Below are 9,156 nucleotides of genomic sequence, written 5' to 3'. Positions count from 1 at the left end.
CTCACACTGGCCCCAACCCTTCTTTACAAAAAGAGCAGTAAGTCCAAGTTGGTTGTATTTAGCACATAACCACCCCAGACCATCCTAGATAATGACAGGCAGTGTTACGTCTAGAGGAATCGGGTTCAAGTACAAGCCGAGGAGGAAATACTTTTTATTAATACTATCATTACCATCAAAGGGGAAAACATGAGCCATGGTGACATCTAGTGTCCCCAACAGGAGTTTACCTGCCCGCCCACCCATTGTCCCCGTGCTATGAGGTTGACAGGCAGACTGACCGATGACATTCCTTCAGTGCTAGACATTGGCAGCAATCCACACAGCTAGCAGTCAGAACAGTTATGGACTTCAGCCTAAGTGGTGGCCCAGGACAGAAACACGTTGTTGGAGGCAGGTGGCATGAATCTCAGAATGAAAAGACCAAGAATGATAGATAAGAGTTTCTTCATACAGAGACAACACCATAGAAGTCTGGTCTCCATGTACAAGAATCACCCCAGGCTTTGGCACTTTTCTCAGAGGACAATACCAGACATGTCGTCTCTTTATGTCAGAAGTGGGCAGGGAGCTGTTATATGTGGAAATTTTGGTAGCGCCCATGAGAGGAACCCTCCTTGAGTCCCCCACCTAATTTCAAGGAGGAGATCACCTTGTTTATGGGCAGGACTTCACTTAGAAATGTTGAGGAAATACTATGCCAGGGGCTGGCCCTTCCCACAAAGGTATAAGGATGTCAAGCCACCTGGGAGGGAGTTACCATAAGATAGTCTCCACGGTGGAAGGTCCTGTGGCATTCTTAGGACAATATCCATATCATGCTAGATGAGTCTCAGTCCTCCTTCTAAGTCTTATAACTTTAAGGTCCTAGCTGACAGAACAGGTACAATCAGTGTCGCCTAAACCTGTGTATAGCCTGCTGTGGGTTGCTGTGTTTCATTGCTGGATGGCTTCTAACATCCAGGTTACATTGTGAAGACCATCCTTGTAAAGACCTGTCCAGAGAAATTGTCTTCACTGCCTCTTTCAGTAACCCATTAACTCTTTTTTATGTTTTGGTTTCTCTTTTTTTTTTGAAAAATTAATTCATTTATTTTAATTGGAGGCTAATTACTTTACAATATTGTAGTGGTTTTTGCCATACATTGACATGAATCAGCCATGTGTGTCCCCATCCCATCCCTCAGGGTCATCCCAATGCACCAGCTCTGAGCACCCTGTCTCATGCATCGAACCTGGACTGGCAATCTATATCACATATGATAATATACATGTTTCAATGCTATTCTCTCAAATTATCCCACCCTTGCCTTCTCCCACAGAGTCCAAAAGTCTGTTCTTTACATCTGTGTTTCTTTTGCTGTCTTGCATATAGGGTCATTGTTACCATGTTTCTAAATTCCACATATATGCGTTAGTAGACTGTATTGGCTCTTTCTACCCATCTTTCTGTCATTGGGTTATACAGCAGATGGGAGGTTCATGAAATCTCATGGGCTTCTGCCTATTCTTGTGTATCATGTCCAGTGAAATCAGTCCCTTGGTTGCTATCTATGCGAGTAGGGTTTCATACACATTTTCCAACTTGTTCAAGCCCCTAACGGTGACTGTTTGATTTGCTCTTTTACTAGCCAAGGATTGCATCAGACTGGTGGCAGTAGCAGCACAGGTTAATGTGTGTTTGTGTCCCTCTGATAAGGGTAGTGTGGGTCAATATAGTCCACCTTTCATCTCATCAGTGGATCAGTGGCTCATCCAATGGGACCAAGGGTATATCTCAGATTCATTGCTGCAGGTCATAGCGGGGGCAGTCTCAATTCCATTTTTGTCCCTTTTAAATTAGAGAGTATAGACACTTTTATTCGTGCCAAATGAGGTATGAAAATATGCCAATAACTTGGTAACCTTCCCTGATCCAAGATTGTAATTCCTTGACCACCTGTGGAATGGGCAAGTCTTGCTGTTGTTATTGTTCAGTCACTAAGTCAATGTCTGACTCTTTACAACCCCATGGAGTGCAGCACGCCAGGCTTCCCATCCTTCACTATCTCCCAGAGTTTGCTCAAGTTCATGTCCAAGAGTTGGTGATGGTATCCAACCATCTCGTCCTCTGCTTCCCCCTTCTCCTTTTGTGTCAATCTTTCCCAGCATCAGAGTCTTTTCCAATAAGTCGACTCCTTCATCAGGTGGCCAAAGTATTGGAGCTTCAGCTTCAGCATCAGTCCTTTCAATGAATATTCAGAGTTGATTTACTTTAGGACTAGTCTGTTCTCCTTGTTGTCCAAGGGACTCTCAAGAGACTTCTCCAGCACCACAATTCAAAACCATCAATTCTTCAGCACTCAGCCTTCTTTATGGTCCAACTCACACATCTATACATAACTATTGGAAAAACCATAGCTTTGACTATACAGACCTTTGTCAGCAAAGTGATGTCTCTGCTTTTTAATATGCTGTCTCAGTCAGTTCAGTCAGCATCACTAGCTTTGTTTGTAGTGATGCTTCCTAAGGCCCACTTGACTTCGCATTCCAGGATGTCTGGCTCTCGGTGAGTGATCACACCATCATGATTATCTGGGTTGTGAAGATATTTTTTGTATGGTTCTTCTGTGTATTCTTGCCACCTCTTCTTAATATCTTCTGCTTCTGTTAGGTCCATACCATTTCTGTCCTTTATCGAGCCCATTTTTGCGTGAAATGTTCCCTTGATATCTCTAATTTTTTTGAGATCTCTAGTCTTTCCCATTCTATTATTTTCCTCTATTTCTTTGCACTGATCACTGACGAAGGCTTTCTTATCTCTTCTTACTATTCTTCGGATTTCTGCATTCAAATGGGTATATCTTTCCTTTTCTCCTTTGCTTTTTGCTTCTTTTCTTTTCTCAGCTATTTGTAAGGCCTCCTCAGACAGCCATTTTGTTTTTTTGCATTTCTTTTTCTTGGGGATGGTCTTGATCCCTATCTCCTGTACAATGTCACGAACCTCTGTCCGTAGTTCATCAGGCACTCTGTCTATCAGATCTAGTCCCTTAAATCTATTTCTGACTTCCACTATATAATCATTAGGGATTTGATTTAGGTCATACTTGAATGGTCTAGTGGTTTTCCTTACTTTCTTCAATTTAAGTCTGAATTTGGCAATAAGGAGTTCATGATCTGAACCACAGTCAGCTCCCAGTCTTGTTTTTGCTGACTGTATAGAGCTTCTCCATCTTTGGCTGCAAAGAATATAATCAATCTGATTTCTGTGTTAACCATATGGTGATGTCTGTGTGTAGAGTCTTCTCTTGTGTTGTTGGAAGAGGGTGTTTGCTATGACTAGTGCATTCTCTTGGCAGAACTCTATTAGCCTTTGCCGTGCTTCATTCTGTACTCCAAGGCCAAACTTGCTTGTTACCCCAGGTGTTTCTTGACTTCCTACTTTTGCATTCCAGTCCCCTATAATATATGTATATTATATATGTATATATAATATATATAATATGCTGTCTAGGTTTGTCATAACTTTTCTTCCAAGGAGCAAGCCTCTTTTACTTTCATGGTTCAGTCACCACATGCAGTGATTCTGGAGCCAAAGAAAATAAAATGTCACTGTTTCCATTCTTTCCCCTTTTATTTGCTGTGAAGTGATTGAACTGGATGCCATGAGCTTAGTTTTCTGAATGTTGAGTTTTAAGCCAGCTTTTCCATGCTCCTCTTTCACCTTTGTCAAAAGGCTGTTTAGTTCCTCTTAGCTTTCTGCCATAAGGGTGGTGTCATCTGCATATCTGAATTTATTGATATTTCCCCTGGCAATCTTGATTCCAGCTTGTGCTTCATCCAGCCTGGCATTTCGCATGATGTACTCTGCATATAAGTTAAATAAGCAGGGTGACAATATACAGCCTTGACGTACTCCTTTCCCAATTTGGAACTTCCTTCCCAATTTTGAATTCCAATCTCCCAATTTGGGATTTCCCAGTCCATTGTTTCATGTAGGGTTCTAACTGTTGCTTCTTGACCTGCATACAGGTTTCACAGGAGGCAGGTAAGGTGATCTGGTATTCCCATCTCTTTAGGAATTGTCCACAGTTTGTTGTGATCCACACAGTTAAAGGCTTTCAGTTCAGTTGCTCAGTTGTGTCTGACTGTGACCCCATGGACTGCAGCTCACCAGGCCTCCCTGTCCATCACCAACTCCCGGAGCTTGCTCAAACTCATGTCCATTGAGTCGGTCATGCCATCCAACCATCTCACCCTCTGTTGTCCCCTTCTCTTCCTGCCTTCAATCTCTCTCTGAATCAGGGTCTTTTCAGATGAGTCAGTGCTTCACATCAGGTGGCCAAAGTATTGGAGTTTCAGCTTCAGCATCAGTCCTTTCAATGAACATTCAGAACTGATTTCCTTTAGGATTAACTGGTTTGATCTCCTTGCAGTTCAAGGGACTCTCAAGAGTCTTCTCCAACATCATAGTTCAAAAGCATGAATCCTTCGGCGCTCAGCTTTCTTTATAGTCCAACTCTCACATCCATACGTGACTACTGGAAAAACCATAGCTTTGACTAGACGGACCTTTGTTGGCAAAATAATGTCTCTGCTTTTTAATATGCTATCTAGGTTGGTCATAGCTTTTCTTCCAAGGAGCAAGCGTCTTTTAATTACATGGCTACAGTCACAATCTGCAGTGATTTTGGAGCCTCCCAAAATAAAGTCTGTCACTGTTTCCATTATTTCTCCATCTATCTGCCATGAAGTGATGGGACTGGATGCCATGATCTTAGTTTTTTGAATGTTGAGTTTTAAGCCAACTCTCCTCTTTCACTTTCATCAAGAAGCTCTTTAGTTCTTCTTCACTTTCTGCCATAAGGGTGGTGTCATCTGCATACCTGAGGTTATTGACAGTTCTCCCGGCAATCTTGATTCCAACTTGTGCTTCATCCAGTCCAGCATTTCTCATGATGTACTCTGCATAAAAATTAAATGAGCAGGGTGACAATATACAGCCTTGACATACTCCTTTCCTGATTTGGAACCAGTCTGTTGTTCCATGTATGGTTCTAACTGTTGCTTCTTGACTGCACAGAGGTTTTTCAGAAGGCAGGTCAGGTGTTGGCAATTTGATCTCTGGTTCCTCCGTCTTTTCTAAATCCAGCTTGAACATCTGGAAGTTCACAGTTCACGTACTGTTGAAGCCTGGCTTGGAGGATTTTGAGCATTACTTTACTAGCATGTGAGATGAGTGCAATTGTGCGGTAGTTTGAGCATTCTTTGGCATTGCCTTTCTTTTAGATTGGAATGAAAACTGATCTTTTCCAGTCCTGTGGCCACTGCTAAGTTTTCCAAACTGTCTGGTATATTGAGTGCAGCAGTTTCACAGCATCATCTTTTAGGATTTGAAATAAGACAACTGGAATTCAATCACCTCCACTAGCTTTGTTCGTAGTGATGCTTCCTAAGGCCCACTTGACTTCACATTCCAAGATGTCTGGCTCTAGGTAGTGATCACACCATCATGATTATCTGGGTTGTGAAGATCTTTTTTGTATAGTTCTTCTGTGTATTATGGGCTTCCCTTGTAGCTCACTCGGTAAAGAATCTGCCTGCAGTGCAGGAGACCCAGGTTTGATCCCTGGGTTGGGAAGATCCCCTAGAGAAAGAAATGGCAACCCACTCTAGTATCCTTGCCTGGAAAACCTCATGGACAGCGGAGCCTGGTGGGCTTCAGTCCATGGGGTCACAAAGAGTCAGGCACGACTGAACGACTAACACTTACTTACTTACTCTGTGTATTATTGCCACCTCTTCTTAATATCTTCTGCTTCTGTCAGGTCCATACCATTTCTGTCCTTTATCGAGCCCATTTTTGCATGAAATGTTCCCTTGGTGTCTCTAATTTTTTTGAGATCTCTAGTCTTTCCCATTCTATTGTTTTCCTCTTTTTCTTTGCATTGTTCACTTAAGAAAGCTTTCTTATCTCTCTTTGCTATTCTTTGGAACTCTGCATTCAGATGGGTATATCTTTCCTTTTCTCTTTGCTTTTCACTTCTCTTCTTTTCTCAGCTATTTGTAAGGCCTCCTCAGACAACCATTTTGCCTTTTTGCATTTCTTTTTCTTGGGGATGGTCTTTATCCCTGCCTCCTGTACAATGTCACGAACCTCCATCCATAGTTCTTCAGGCACTCTGGCTGTCAGATCAAATCCCTTGAATCTGTTTGTCACTTCCACTGTATAATCGTAAGGGATTTGATTTTGGTCATACCTGAATGGTCTATTGGTTTTCCCTACTTTCTTCAATGTAAGTCTGAATATGGCAATAAGGAGTTCATGATCTGAGCCACAGTAAGCTCCTAGTCTTGTTTTTGCTGACTGTATAGAACTTCTCCATCTTTGGCTGCAAAGAATATAATCAATCTGATTTCGGTGTCGACCATCTGGGATGTCCATGTGTAGAATCTTCTCTTGTGTTGTTGGAAGAGGGTGTGTGCTATGACCAGTGTGTTCTCTTGGCAAAATTGTGAGTGTTTTCCCTGCTTCGTTTTATACTCCAAGGCCAAACTTGTCTGTTACTCCAGGTATCTCTTGACTTCCTACTTTTGCATTCCAGTCCTCTATGATGAAAAGGGCACCTTTTTTTTGGTGTTACTTCTGGAAGGTCTTGTAGGTCTTCATAAAACTGTTCAACTTCAGCTTCTTAAGCATTATTCGTTGGGGCATAGACTTGGATTACTGTGATATTGAATGGTTTGCCTTGGAAATGAACAGAGATCATCCTGTCATTTTTGAGATTGCATCCAAGTACTGCATTTCAGACTCTTTTGTTGACTATGAATGCTACTCCATTTCTTCTAATGGTTTCTTGCCCACAGTAGTAGATATAATGGTCATCTGAGTTAAATTCACCCTTCCAGTCCATTTTAGTTCACTGATTCCTAAAATGTCGATGTTCACTCTTGCCATCTCCTGTTTGACCACTTCCAATTTACCTTGATTCATGGGCCTAACATTCCAGATTCCTATGCAATATTGCTCTTTATAGCATCAGATTTTACTTCCATCACCAGTCACATCCACAACTGGGTGTTGTTTTTGCTTTGGCTCCATCTCTTCATTCTTTCTGGAGTTATTTCTCCACTCTTCTCCAGAAGCATACTGGGCACCTACCGACCTGGGGAGTTCATATTTCAGTGTCTTAAACTTTGTCTTTTCATACTGTTTATGGGGTTCTCAAGACAAGAATACTGAAGTGGTTTGCCATTCCCTTCTCCAGTGGACCATGGTTTGTCTGAACTCTCCACCATGAGCTGTCCATCGTGGGTGGCCCAACACGGCATGGCTCACAGTTTCATTGAGTTAGACAAGGCTGTGGTCCATGTGATCAATTTGATTAGTTTTCTGTGATTGTGGGTTTCATTCTGTCTGCCCTCTGATGGATAAGATAAGAGGCTTATGGAAGTTTACTGATGGGAGATTGACTGAGGGGGAAACTGGGTCTTCTTCTGATGGGCGGAGCCATGCTCAGTAAATCTTCAATCCAATTTTCTGTTGATGGGCGGGGCTGTGTTTCCTCTCTGTTGTTTGACCTGAGGCCAATCTATGGTGGAGATAATGAAGATAATGGAGACCTCCTTCAAAAGGTCCAGTGCAGGCACTGCCACACTCAGTGCCCCCGACTCTGCAGCAGGCCACCCATGCCTCCACCAGAGACTCCTGAACACTCCCAGGCAAGTCTGGGTCAGTCTCTTTTGGGGGTCACTGCTCCTTTCTCCCGGGTCCTGGTGCACACAAGCTTTTGTTTGTGCCCTCCAAGAGTCTGTTTCCCCAGTCCTATGTACGTTTTGGCAGCTCTATGGTGGGGTTAATGGCAAACTCCTCCAAGAGGGCTTATACCATACCCAGGTCTTCTGCACCTAGAGCCCCTGCAGCAGGCCACTGCTGACCCATACCTCCGCAGGCGACACTCACTCAAAGATGGGTCTGGCTCAGTCTCTGTGGGGCCTCCTGTTGTGGCACAAGGTTTTTTTCTGAGCCCTTGGAGTGCCTCTGGCAGGTAATTTTCTTGAAGAGATCTCTAATCTTTCCCATTCTATTGTTTTCTTCTATGTCTTTGCATTGTTCACTTAGGAAGTTTTTCTCATCTCTCCTTGCTATTCTTTGGAACTCTGTATTCAAATGGCTATATCTTTCCTTTTCTCCTTTGTCTTTTGCTTCTCTTCTTTTCTCAGCTATTTGTAAGGCCACCTCAGATAACCATTTTGCCTTTTTACATTTCTTCTTCTTGGGGATGGTTTTGATCACTGCCTCCTGTACAGTGTTACAAACCTCTGTCCATAGTTCTTCAGGCGCTCTATTAGATGGAATCCCTTGAATCTATTTGTCACTCCTACCGTATAATCATAAGGGATTTGATTTAGGTCATACCTGAATGGTCTAGTGGTTTTTCCCTAGTTTTTTCAATTTACGTCTCAATTTTGCAATAGGGAGTTCATGATCTGAACCACAGTCAGCTCCCAGTCTTCTTTTTACTGACTGTATACAGCTTCTCCATCTTTGGCTGCAAAGAATATAATCAATCTGATTTCAGTATAGACCATCTGGTGACATCCATGTGTAGAGTCTTCTTTTGAAGATAGGTTTTAGGAATATTTATGAGATAAAGAGGCAGGGAGGTCTGATCGATGGTGAAAAGTGATTGGAAGTAAGGCAAGTGAGGTAATTAGAGTGTTGTGTTCAAGCTTTATGGCTCTTCATAGGAGACATGTTCATAAAATGGCAGTGTTAGCATGTTCTGAGGGTGGAGTTTTTTACCCTGTGATGTTAAAACGTCATCCATCTGACACTCATGCAGGCCCAGTTGGATAGTCGGTAGTCTCAAGCGGTCTGAACTGGCCAAGAACCGGCTCCATGGTACTGAAAAACAACTTAAGCAACCGTTACTACAGTGATCCATATGTTAGAGGTATTGCATATAAGGAAGCTAGTGGAAGTTTAGTTTAAAAGCAACTGAAAGTAAGCATGGCAGGTTAGGCTTGGCGGATCTTCTCAGGTTAGCCCTTGGTTTCATTACTAACGGAGAAGCACATCCGTGCCAACGGGAACCAGGTTTTCTGGGTTTTTTCCCCCTCCCCCAGGGGTCTCACAACTTTTATTCCTCAAAAATCATTAACCGTCTGCATCAG

Source organism: Giraffa tippelskirchi, chromosome 14, assembly GCF_054371585.1.
Source record: "Giraffa tippelskirchi isolate mGirTip1 chromosome 14, T2T-mGirTip1v1.2.pri, whole genome shotgun sequence".
Classification (NCBI taxonomy): domain Eukaryota; kingdom Metazoa; phylum Chordata; class Mammalia; order Artiodactyla; family Giraffidae; genus Giraffa; species Giraffa tippelskirchi.
Note: the sequence above shows the minus strand (reverse complement) of the source record.